The sequence below is a fragment of the Gossypium hirsutum genome, chromosome D02, assembly GCF_007990345.1.
Source record: "Gossypium hirsutum isolate 1008001.06 chromosome D02, Gossypium_hirsutum_v2.1, whole genome shotgun sequence".
In the NCBI taxonomy this organism is placed as follows: Eukaryota; Viridiplantae; Streptophyta; class Magnoliopsida; order Malvales; family Malvaceae; genus Gossypium; species Gossypium hirsutum.
Window position 1 is genome coordinate 57,350,684 of NC_053438.1, and position 13,853 is coordinate 57,364,536.

A 13,853-nucleotide genomic window follows, 5' to 3' on the forward strand; every position below is an offset into this window, starting at 1 on the left:
CCCATTAACCCACTAACTCACAACTATCTCAAATTTTTAGCTCTACCGAAACTCTATCAAACAACCGAGCAAAAATAAACATCCACGCTCTCACAAGGAATTCAAACCAGCAGGCTTATTCTGATATAAATTAACAGACAACTTTATATAAGCTCAATTAGCAAGGATAAGGCTTGGTTCTAAAATAGCAAAATTTTAGCATAAGGGAGACTTGAACCCAAGACCTCACATACACACCCAAAACACTTAGCCATTGAGGCAGATACATATTTATATCAAATTTCACAAAAATAAACTTAAATTATTTAGGGTGTTACAGTCATCAAAATCGAATAAACCGGGATGATAGTTGAAAAAGCCATCAAAACTGACAATGGTAAGTTATTATAGTAAAAGTCATTGCCACGGATGACAAGTGAACAACCATCTTCATCGGGAAATCTAGGATTGTTAGTTATTGATATGTGTTTTAAAGTGTCGAGCAATGCTAGAGGGCAGATAGGATGGATGAGGGGAAAATTAAAATTAAAATTGTATTGCATTGCATTGCATCATGAGTATATTCTGTACATGCATGAATTTATTAAATGTTTCCTATATATGTTTAATTTTCTATTATGCCATAAATTGAATGCTTTACTATTTGTACGTTTATATATGATGGTTTAAAAATTAGACTCACACTGAGTTGTCATAAGTTCACTCCCCCTTTTTTTACCTCTTACGTAACGTAGAGAATTAGGATCGGAATGACATCGAAGGAACCTCGAATTAGCAGCTTATTTTGCTTTTATTTAAAAGTTTCATTAAAATTTTCCTTAATCGTTTTTGGGTTGTAATTATTAATTATTTCTTGCTTTTGCATATTAGGTTTGAGATTGTCTAGTTTTATTTTTGTTAAGCATGATACTCTGATAATTGCATGTAATATGGTTTAGAAAACTAATATTTTTCATAGTTATTATCCACTACTTTACAAAATACTTTAAGTTTTGATAAATATTTTTTTGAAAACCTTAACTATTTTCAAAATGCCACGATAATAATATCATAATTAAATTTCTAAGAAAGTCGGTTTAATGAATGAATGTTTTTCTAAAAACAAAAGAGTGATTTCCTCTCGTATCAACACAAGTAAAAAGGTGGCTTTACAGGATCACTACGGTGATAAAATGTAACGCCTTTGACTTAAGCGAAACTCTTAGGCCGAGTCGGGGTGTTACATGTCAATAAGCTTAATTATGTTTTCACATTTTCTAGTGTCCACAAATTTCTATTTGTATTTACAGTAAAATAAATGTTTGTAAGTGATAAAGTTGTGTTTGTTAATACTACTAAATTTTATTAGTGTTGATTTATATTAAAAATTATTTAATAAATTAGTAAATATAAATATATTATTTAATAAAAATAAACATTGATTTTTTTAAAAAAATATTATTTTAATATTATATTTTATATTATTTTGGTTTTTTTTTTACCGATATATGTTATAACAATCAACATAACACTTTCACAAACAACTAAATTATAAAATGTTTTTAGAAAAGAGAAACAAAGAGGAATGAAAAAATTATGAGTTTATTTTATATTTGAAGTATTGTATTTAGGAATAATATTTAGGAATAATTTTTAAACAGGGTTGGCAAGTGTACTGTAAAGGTATAATAAAATATTTAAAAATATTTTAAAAAAAATATATGACAATTTTTTTTAAATCTTGTGGAATAATTATTATATCAAATACTAACCCTTATATTTATATCAACCAAAATTTTATTCGTATTATATATATAGTTATTTTTATATCATATAATTACTAAATTTATGGATTAAAAAAAGAACCAGATAGAATGCCAAAGATTCATTGTTATTGATGTAGTCAAATGAAAATTTTAATTTAGCTGACTAAAAATAATAAATAATAAATAATAAATAAAAGAGAATATAAACAAGATTGGTGCAAATTTCATTTAACTTTAATGTCGTATCTTGTTATCTGTAATGGATAAAATAATTGAAGCTAAGGAAAATTGGTTAGCACACAAATTTTATTTGCATTAGAAGCCATCTCTTTCATGCAACCAACGCCACTTATATCACTCTTTCACATTCAATTTCCACATAACTATTGCATTTTATGGTTTTTTTATAATCTTAAATAAAAACTAAAAATTAAGGGATTAAACTCATATTTTATAGAATAATAAATAAATTTTTTTATCACTATACCGATAATTAACCTTTAATATAAAATATTTCTTTTATCAAAATTTTTAAATTAAAAACTGGGTTTCATTAATAAAAGCAGACAAAGAGCAAATAAGCCTCGATACAATAAAAGTAAAGGTGCCAGAGTAAATGAACAGAGAAACTGAAACGTAAAAACCACAAAGCAACAGCACACAGGAACTAGAAGCCTGAAAAAGAAAGCCAGTCTCGACGAGATTAAAATAACAACACCCAGGCCAAGCATTCCAGTACTGTCCAGGTTCTGCCCCCGCTCGCTCGACTAACTGAAGAAGAAAAACAAGAAGAATCGAGCAAGAACACCATCGTCTGATCTAGTGGAAGTCAGCACCACTTGCATTAGCCATCTCCGCTACTTCTTCAATCCAGTAGCAGTCCCTAGTAAAATACCTAAAAATTAATATGTTCAGGAATTGTTACCGTATTTAATGGAGTTATAAGCAAATTATTTATCATTACATTAATAATAGTTTTTAAGAAAATTAAAAAAAATTATTAATAAAATTCTTGAGTTGATGTTACGAGTCAACTGAGGACGAGTTAATTAAAAAAATTATAAAAATATTCTTTCATAATAAAAATAAGTTATATTATTTGAGGAAACTTTAGTTTTTATCTTTTATTTAAAAAAATAAATAAAAATATACATATGAGATTTGATATCATGCCAATTGGATTAGTAAAATAATAAGTTTACCATCCTACTAAAGCTTTATATGCTAGTTAATTTATACATTTTAATTTTACTATGTACAACTTATTAACTACATTGTATATACTAATAATGTTAGTGATTGAGTTAGTATTACAAATTGATTTGACACTAATTTAAGATTAATGACAACCATTTTTCTCTATCAATCGATAGGTTATTATTAGTAATAGAATAGAACTCAACAAAGGTTCAAAAGAATTAAATACATTTGCTATGACAGCACAATAGGACCAACAAAAAGAACACGAGAATCATCGATTGAGTTTTAACTTCACTGGCATGGACATTGTTAATGTAAGAGGATGTGGGTTCGAGTGTGCTGAAGTGCATTATCCTCCTATATTATTGGTTGGGAAGGAGCTATGGGTAGTTCTAAGCATTGTCTTAAAAAGAGCAGATATGATTAGAACTTATAATAAGATTGTTCAAAAAAAAAAACACAAGAACCAGAATCACCAAAAGGTTAAAACTCAAAACCAAAGATATTTATTATTCTTAATATGATGAATTTATGTTTTACTCACAACTTAATTTAATTTTTTTAATTTTAATATCATACATATTTCATGCGTTATTATTAATTTGTTTCAAACTAAATGTTTCATTATTTATTATATGTTATTTTCAAACACACTTCTATGTTCTACATACGTTGTTTCCATACGCATATACGTATGATAGAATTTTTAATAATAACATATAATTACTGCAGGTGCATGTTATCATCAATTAATAATAAAATGATGCATCATCATTAGTGTAAAATAAAAATAAAATATTAAAAACAAATATTATTAACTATATTTCAACATAATTAATATTAATTATAATTAAATTTTTTGGGTTTTCGGTTTCGAGTATTAGATTTTGGATTTCAAGTTTTGGATTTAAAATTTTAAGTTTGGGTTTCGAGTTTCAAATTTCAAATTTTATGTTTCATTTTTTTTGTGTTTATCTATCTTTAATTATTATTTTTATTTTTATTTTTAAACTTTTCAATATTTTTTGTTTACGCCCATAATAATGTGTAATCTTATTATTAATAGATGGTGCATTAGATCTATATACCAATTGTGTATCAAATATAACATAAATATTAATACACATGATATATATAATTAAAGTTTTAATATGCTTTTCCATAGAAAAAAGTTATATTATGTTTAATACTTATTTCATATTTATATAGGTGGATGTAATTATTAGATCCCTTTATTATAATAATAGGATCAAATTAGTCCTATTATTAAATAAAATATTTTAGTTCTTGTATTATTAAAAAAAATAAAACAAGTTTAAATTTCAACATAATTAACGTAAATGTTTAAAAAATAAACATTTACTTATAACATATTTAATATTTTGAAAGGTTTTTCGTAAATGAAATTTTTTGTTTGGAATCGAATTGCAAATGAAAAAAAATATCATTTGTTATTTTATAAATGTAAATATTAATTCTTTTTTTTAATTTTACTTTATTTGATTCTTTTTAGTAATACAAAGATAAAATTGATGTATTTAATAGTAGACAGACTAATTGATCCTACCTCTATAATAGAGAGACTTGATAGATACTTTCACCTATATATATATATACTTATATCTATTTGACAACAAAGTTTTAAATGGGTAAAAAAAATCTTTTTGGTCCCTCTTAATTTTGATAGTGAATAAATTGGCCCTTTTAAAAAAATTGAAGCAATTTAATTCTTATTAATTTTGAAAGTGAGTAACTAAGGACAAATAATTACGGTATTAACTTTTTGTTAATTGTATATAATTTTGATTGGTATAATAATAAATTTAGTCATTTATGTTTATATATTATGTGTGAATGTTTGACAAAATGTGTAGATGTTGCAGACTAAATTTGTTATAATATCAATGAAAAATATGTACAATTGACAGAAATCATTAATATTATGATTAATTGTCTTTAATTACTCGAAATTAATAAATATTAAATTATTTTAATTAAAAAAGAGACTAATTTAATATAAAAATAGAGAGAAATCTTAAATAATGTATTTAGTTATTATGTTTTTGGGTGGGTGCAATTGATTCAAAGTTTTCCAACAAAATTTCTTGCATTTGATTGATTAGTGGGAGATGTGGCGGATGATGATTTATATCTATCTCACTTTCAATCATGAAAACATGCTTAGAAGCTAACAAAAGGGTGAGAGAGAAAGAGTGAGAGTAGGTTTAATGAAGCTGGCATTTTGATTGTTTGATTATCTGTTTTTGTAATTATTCCATATGCAATAATAATAAGGTATGATTGCCTATCATATCTATATCAGCTGATTGGATTAAAAAACATAAACTCACTCTCCAATAAGAATTTTGGTATAAAAAGATGGGAAGTCTTTGCTTAGTGCCAAAGGGATGTTTCTAAGAAGCACACAGTGCAGGATTCTTTTTCTTTTTCTGTTAAAAGGTAAGGCGAGGTTCACCATCAATTTGATATGTTGGATGAGAAAATGGTGAACCGACCACCTGGGAAGGTACCCCATCATCCTCACTGTTTTTTCCCACATACAACAAACTCTCCTACACTTGAATGAGACAATTACTAGAGTAGTAACACTACACAATTTTAATTTACTTTATTTTTAAAATAAAATAATCGACTTAGTTGATATTGTGAAACGGTATATCCTTTAACATCAGATTTATCTAATTATGGTGATTCATCTTGTGAAACGATAAATACTTAAAGATCGGATCAATTCAACTCAAGTAAATCGGGTCTTTTGTTTCATAGATATTGGCTTTCTGATTTAAAAACTTATTTATCCTAAACTTTATCAGGATATTATTACTCTTATTTATTGAATTGAATCCTTTGATTTGACTGACCTTATAATATTTAATTTATTCTGAATTTTAAGATAAATTATCTAATTAATCCCACTTTCACGATCATCCAAATAAAAACCCTTACAACTTAATCACCGTTACGAGACAACTTTTGATTTTAGTCACCTAAAGGTTAGATTCAATATTGTTTACTATTGTGAACCCACCACTATTTGTCTTCTTCTTCCTTAAGCCACCCTCCAAACCCTACGGTTAAGGCGGTCATATAAATAATCGGTTATCACTTCTTCATTCCTTCTTTGCTAACAGCAGTTAGGTGCAGAGCAAAGAGAGGGAGAGATGGTTTCGCTTAAGCTCCAGAAACGACTCTCGGCAAGTGTTCTAAAGTGTGGAAAGTGAAAGGTTTGGCTCGATCCAAATGAAGTCAACAAGATCTCCATGGCCAACGCCAGTACTTTGATCGCCTTCGTAATAATCATTTTTAAGTGGAGGTATGATTTGGACTTGATTTCGCATCATTTGTTGCCAAACTGTGAAAATGAAGCAAGATGTTTAAAATTTTTCGGAATTTCATGTGACAGTTGATGTAGTTTACTTATAAGCTTTTTTTAGTGAATTATAACAGTAAAGTGTTATATAGTTTACTCACACGAGCTTTTGCATACATATGATTATGCTATTATTTATTTGTGAGAAGAAAATAATTTCAAGTAAAACATATGATGAATGCTACATCCATTGACTTGAGATTTCCTGCATGAGAAAATCAAAAGGTTAAATCGTTGTTTTCTCTTTTGATATTTCTTTAATTTCCATATTTTCCTAGCTGTACATTCTGAACAATTAGTAGCAACTTCAAGTTGATATAATCCTATTCTACGAGATTACATAGTCTATGGATTCCTTAGTTTGTTTGTAGCTTAGCACACACACAAAATATTCTTTTATTGTTTTTAGTTCATATTTGGATTGCCAATTTCAGGACAGAATATCAGGAAGCCAACATGAAGGAAGCCAAGAGAAAGGGGCGTCATTTTTCACATTCTCATGGATTAAGGAAGAAGATGATGATGAACAGTGATGGGTCAAAAATGATGACGTGATGTGCACAATCATCTGTTGGTATTACAAAAAAATTTATTTTCTAAAAATGGAGCGGTGAACTACGATAATTTATTAATCTGTTAAACTATTTTAACAAAAATTAATGAGAATTATGATTGTTTCTCATAACCAAACCAATGCTCATGAGATTCCACAGTCGTCTGCTTATGCATCATGGCTTGCTTAGATCAGCTCTTATCAATGCTTGAACGAATATATTTTGCAAAAACAAAACTTTCCGTTAGAAAATTTAAATTGAAATATAAGCGAGTTTAAATAAAAATACAAGACTCGAAAATAAGTGTCTGGATAAAAAATTAAATCTACTTAAAATATGGATTGAACTTGGGTTTTAATATTTAAGCTCGAGCCTAACCCAACTTATTTAATACTTGTATAATATATTTTTATTTTATATTTATATATTATGTAATTCATATAAAAAATATGTAATAATAGTATATTATATTATTTAAAAATTTAAAATACATATTAAATTATTTAAATTTAAAATTTTAATAAAAGGAAAACACCTAAAATATTAAATATTAATATAAAAATAATATATATGTTTTTTTTTTTAAATGCTCAGCCCTAATTCTTTAACATATATCGAATCAACCTTTCAATTGTTGAAAAATAAAAACAATTTTGAATAAGCCAAGTTATCTTGGAAACAATCTCTTATATCTCTTTACTAAAGTTTGTTCTTTATTTTCTTTAATTGACTTATGATCCCTTAGAAATTCACATTTCTCCTATTAATTAATAAGAGATTAGGTCCGTTTTTTTTATTTTTGGGGTCTTAAGCGAAATCATAAATTGGACTCTTAAAAAACATATAAACTATAATACAATAAAAGCTGAAAATATTTTGGGCCCCAAAAGATGAACTATTTTTGGTGAAAAATTAAAAGCCCTAAACATTTAATTAATTAATTTTATTTTTTTTTTCATATTAAAGGTTGAAAAAATATTTTTTTTTATGTCTCTTCTAGCCCTAGGCCCTGGGCGACTGTATTCTCAAACAACTCCAGACCTATAAGAGAGCAATTTGATTAAGCTCAATTATAAAAAAATTAATTATATTAAAAAAAGATTTAATCACACAAAAGCCACATCCCATATTTTATATACCATTTAATAAGATTTAATAAAAAATTTGCAATGTTAGTTCAATATATGAAAATTTGGGATTTGAAAACCCACTTTTCAAGCACTGAAACCAGACATCCTCCACAGGTTCAACGTTACATTACAGTGCAAACATGAGTTGGACTAACTGCCGTTCTTCAAAACACTTTTACATCGCAGAAGAAATAAAAAACATAATGTGTTTGAGGGAAAAAAAAAGCCGTGGATAACTGCTGTTCCGTGCTAGCTTGATGGTTCGGGTGTTCACTGGCTTAGGTGTGGTTTAAATTCGAGTCGTGTTAGTCGTGTTACTATTAAGTCTTTGCTCTTCTCTTATAATTCACAAAAAAAATGCTAGTATATAGCAGCTCGTGGCTTCTGCGTTTCAAAAATATATATAGTTTTTATATTTAATTTAAAAATTAACAAGTAATTTTTATTAATTATTTTAAAAGTATCTTTTATATTTATTTACTATTATATTAATTTTTAAAATATCATTTAAATTAATATATCATTTCCTGTTCTACTGTGCAAGGCATGACTGGATAGTATTTATAGTGAAGTTCAACAACATCTTCACCAGGTAGCTTCTTCCACCTATTAAGAATTTAGCTCATTAAAAGTAGGGTACACATATACATAAAGGACTCGTCTAAAGAAATATTTTTAGAGGTGACCAACACCACTACTGGCTCCATTGCGGAACGTGGCATGATAATCGGCTCTCCTGACCAACTCTGCAGCTTCTTCAATTGACATATCAGACCGATAGCTAGCACCAATATCACACAAAAATAGAAATTAATGACTATGGATGCATACAGCTAAGCACATTATACGACCAATTCAATGTTAAGCATAATCTAATGAAATGGCCATGGAACAAGTGAAAATCTTTTGATCTGCTTACAAAATAAAAAACTAGATTGAGGTTGAGTTATATTACAGTCAAAGCATGCGTCAGGACACAAAGCATGCTTATCATTAAACCGCATCTTCTCAATAGGAGCAATTGGGGGAAAAAAATTGAGCCATATAAAAAATATTTAACAGTACATCCTCCTCCGTTAGCTTGTCTGTTTCATAACCTCTATTCAATGAGCTTAATCTTAACTCAAAACGTTACATAGAGGAGAGGATTATAACTTTTCTGCCATGACATGTGCATTTATCAAAACAATGGCTATAAAGAAATAGCGAGACAACACCTATCTTGGGCCTGGTGACTAAGGACTGTTCACCCAAAGAACTTTTAAGCCTCCAAGAGAGCAAATTGTAAGTTTTTATTTGGACAGCTTCCTTTGGATCTAGTGTGTGGTATAAGTATATCTCTTTTGTGTGTGTGAGTACTAACTGTCTAATTGTATAATATTGGTAGCATATTAAAACATGTGACCGTATCCTATAATGCAAGGACTAAAAGGGCATGAGGAGGGAAAAAAGAGCCAAAACTAGATCTCGGCGAAAGATTTTAGCACTTCATACATGTAAAAAAAAAAATGGAAAAACTTGATCATCAGGTACTAAAAGTTTCCTCAACCAAACGGAAGCCAGGAAGGTGGCCTTGTGTTGTGATATTGATAATGAAGGAAAGGCTCACCACCTAAGTGCTCTTGTTTCTTTTTTATTACGAAGGTTGCCTTGTGTCATGATAGAATGCATTAATTGTAAGAACCTAAGCAATTGGAAAGTATGCCCGAGCTCACATTCACAAACTCCCTCCTCGAAAGTTTGTTTCAATAACTAGGAAAAATACCTTATGTTAGAAATATCTTTTCATCTATGAGTGCACAAATACATACATAGAGTCAATAGTCATTTAAGTTTCATCTTGAAAGGGAGGTTGTTACCACTTAGGCATTCCTAGGCCATGCTAAACCTCGAGTCCTTTTATTTACTTTTGCTTTCATTCACGTGTTTTAGGAAAAAGTAGGTCATTGTAGCTTGACTTAGGGGGTAATTAAAGGTGTTCATGGGTCGGACCGGATTGGGTTCAGGCCTGGCCCCCCTTGGCCCAAAAAATGAGTTGTTATTTTTGTCCAAGCCCCACCCATATTATATATGTTAAACCTGGGCCCGGCCCGACCCATTTTTTATTTTGAAAATATTTTATTACATAAAGTAAAATTTTAAAATATAGTATATCAAATACACTAAAAAATTAAAACAAATAATTTCCCAAAATTATTAAATTCCATTAACAAATATTAAATATTGGATGAAAACTTATTGCCATTTGTTGGATGTACACCTCATTAACATTCATAATAATTAATCATTGCTAATGTAATGATTATCATTCTAAGGGAATTGTAACGTCCCAAAAATTTGAATGTTTATTTATGCAATTTTGTTAAATTTTAGTATCTTCTTACGTGGTTTAAGGTCTTGATTATGTGTTTGGGATCAGGGATTACGAAGGAAACTTCGAGTTCATATTGGTCATGGGTTGAGAACGGGAATTGAACTCTATGAGATCTAATCTCCCGTTGTTCCTCGGTAGCTCAGCGGTAGAGCGGTCGGCTGTTAACTGACTGGTCGTAGGTTCGAATCCTACTTGAGGAGATTTGATTCATTCCGAATTAAAGAATTCAGAATGTCAGAATGAAAGGGTTCGCTTTGAATAATGTGTAAGACCCAAATTTTGCCCGGGCCCATACCAGCAAACCAACCCAAGCAAACCAAACTAATAAAACACTTCCAGTCCATTACAACAAAATTAACCCAAAATGCCCAAACCCAAATTCAAGCCCAAACCTAATAGCCCATAACAAACTTTTAGCAGTAGCAAACCCTAACCCCTACTACCCATGTGCGTCGCTCAGCCTCCCCGCACGCCTCCTGGCCGCCGCCGTTGCTCGCCAATCGACGACTTCGCGTGTCCACGCGTCTGACACCTGCAAGAGAAAAGCACACGCAACAAAAGAATACAACGAAAAAGAGCAAAAAGCAAAAAGAATAAAAAATGAAAAGTGGTAATCGGCTATAAAGGCCATAGGCCACTGCTTGTAGTGGAGGCGGATAGCAATAAAGATATCGATTTTGAATCAGAGAAGGGGATTTCGTTTTTTTTTTGTGTGCGTTTTAGATCTAGTTTTTTATATTATTTTTCTTTTTTTATTTACGAAAATAAAATAAAAGGGAAGAGAAGAAACTTACCTAGGGCCGCATGCAAGGTTCGTCGCCGGAACCGCCTTGGTCGGTGAAATCGGGACCGAAGGGAGGCCGTGGGGGTTTCTCTTCTTTCGGCCTTCGAGCCCAGAGGCTTCGGCCTTCAAATGGCCTTTAAATCGGGTAAAAGACCGAACCTTTGCGTTGCTCCGATCACCGATGACGGCGGAGTCACGGCGGCGCTACGGTGGCTTTCGGCCGGAACCCTTGGACCGGAGAAGGGGAGTTTGAGAGGATTTGAGAAACCCTCAGGGTTTTTTTTTTAATACTGGGCTGATGTTCTGTTTTTTAGTTTTAATTAGGCTATTTATATGGGTATCTATACGGCGTCGTTTTGGGCTTAAGTGACGATAGCCAAAACGACCTCGTTTCGCGTTTGACCCAAAGACCCGACCCGGTTAAGCAGAGGATCCGCGCGTTCTCAAGGCCGAATGGGTTATTTGCGCTGCGGATCCTTCAGTTTTATTGTCTGTCTTCAATGCAGTCCTTTTACCCTTTTTAGCATTTTTAATTTGACCCCATATTCTTTGCACTTGTCTCAGTTTAGTCCTGCGCAAAACGGCGCGCTTAAGGAATGGGGATATTTCCCAATCAGTCCCTCGTTCTTTAAGCGCATCCTATTTTGGTCCCTTGTGACCTTCTTTATTTATTTGCAATTAAAGCCTCGAATTTTAATTTCATTTCAACCTCATCCTCGGTTTATTTAATTTATTTATTTGTAGAAAATGTTCTTTATCGTTACTTATTTTTAAGTTTTTATATTCATTATTTATTTGAAGTTGTTTTACATTAAATTTATTTTCTTATATATATATATCATTTCTTATAACTTATGTATGAACATCTTTCAAGTTTTTTATGTACGTATATATGTATATTTTCCAAACTATTTTATTGGTTCTATTTTAAATATACTATTTATTTTTTAATTGTTTCTATTATTATTTATTTATTGTCTAATTTTTATATATATTCTATTTATTTGAAACGTTATTATTTATTTTGAAATGCCTTCACAAATCATTCATTTTGAGCCGTTATTTTCTTAAATTAAGTTATATATTGTTTTGTTTTGTTCGTTTATGTTATTGATATTTGTATTAGATATGTTGTGTGTTCATTGCCGTTGTGCGTACTATAATTTGCTTATTCGTATCCTTGTATATTTGTCATGCATGGATGTATCATTTTATTCGTAAATTGTTATGCCATGTTCCGTTATCATTCAATTTCATTTCATCACTTCGAAGTTACGCTCAATTTTGTACACCCCAATAATAAATCATTGTATTTTGCCCTAAATAAAACAAATGCATCTCGTTCGAGTATTGTACTCGCAATTATTCAAAAAGGGAAAGGTTTTAAATTAAGGCAATATTTCGCGTTTGGAAAATTCGAGAAAACGTGCCCTAACGTACTGGGTTTCGATTTCTCGTTCGACCAAATGGCCAAATACCCTTTTAAACTTTCAATAATAATGGCAATATTCAATATTTAGAAAATTCGAGAAAATCATGCCCTAACTTACTGAGCTTCGATTTTTCTCGCGTTGATTCTAAATAACTGAATATCCTTTTAAAAAATTAAAATGCATGCGGTTTAAATACAAAATAAAAGGCAAGCTTACTCTCAAAAAAATACGAGGTGTCATGTCCTAACTTACTGGATGTGACATCTTGTTAATTCGAGATAAGAAGACATTCTTTATTTTGATTTATTCGAGTCATTTTTAAAATAACACAATATAAAGAGGGATCGTATTTTTAAATTCTTTTCGAGTTTTCAATCTTCGACAATAAGACACTAATTAATCAACTAGGTACCAATTTTGGGCGTATCGAGGGTGCTAATCCTTCCTCGTGCGTAACCGACTCCCGAACCCATTTTTCTGAATTTCGTAGACCAAAATCGTTGTTTTAATAAAAATTAAATTGTTTATTAAAAACAACCACTTTTCGAGGTGACCCGATCACACCTCATCAAAAAGGATTGGTGGCGACTCCCATTTTCGTTTTTATTTTTTAAAACCCAAGTCGACCCCGTTTTGTTAAAAAAATGGTGTCAACATAATGGATCGAAAAATGATGAGCCCCACTATCATTTTAACTTGTATGATAATGATACTAACTGTGGTTGGAATAATCACATTAATAGTTGTATTGGCCGTTTTTGATCCCTCCGATCCCGTTCTTGATCCAATGTGGAGACAAGGTATGTTCGTTATACCTTGCCTCTCGAGAAGAGATGGGAAACATGCTCAATATCATTTGATTGAATAGTTGACCCAGCTCCTTGTTGTTTGAAGAAACCCTCCAAGAGTTATATTATTTATAAATCGAAAGATTTTTTATTCTTTCAAACTCTCATTTAGTTTATGCTTATTTTGATCAAAGGACAAACCTTTCTCATTTTTTTTTTCGCGAGGAGCTGGATGAGAAGAAACTCTCATGTCCAGTTCTGTAGTAGAGATGGAATTCAAGCTCTTATTTTTGCAACTTTAGCTGAGGCTTATATAGGCGAATCCATGGAGGGTCATCATTGACTAGTTTTTGTTTTTGAAATAGTCTAGCCCTTTTTTAGCTTAGCTTGGTCCAATCCAATGTATGTCCCTCTCTTGAAACTTTTGTTATTTCCTTTAATTTGGACCTTAGAC

The 13,853-nt window shown here is 30.4% G+C and overlaps 1 non-coding gene across 1 annotated transcript; it reads left to right on the plus strand.

Moving 5' to 3' along the window:
- Window positions 1-10,522: 10,522 nt before the first annotated feature.
- TRNAN-GUU (transfer RNA asparagine (anticodon GUU)) lies at window positions 10,523-10,594 on the plus strand. Its single transcript has one exon. It is a non-coding gene; the product is annotated as a tRNA-Asn (tRNA).
- Window positions 10,595-13,853: the final 3,259 nt, after the last annotated feature.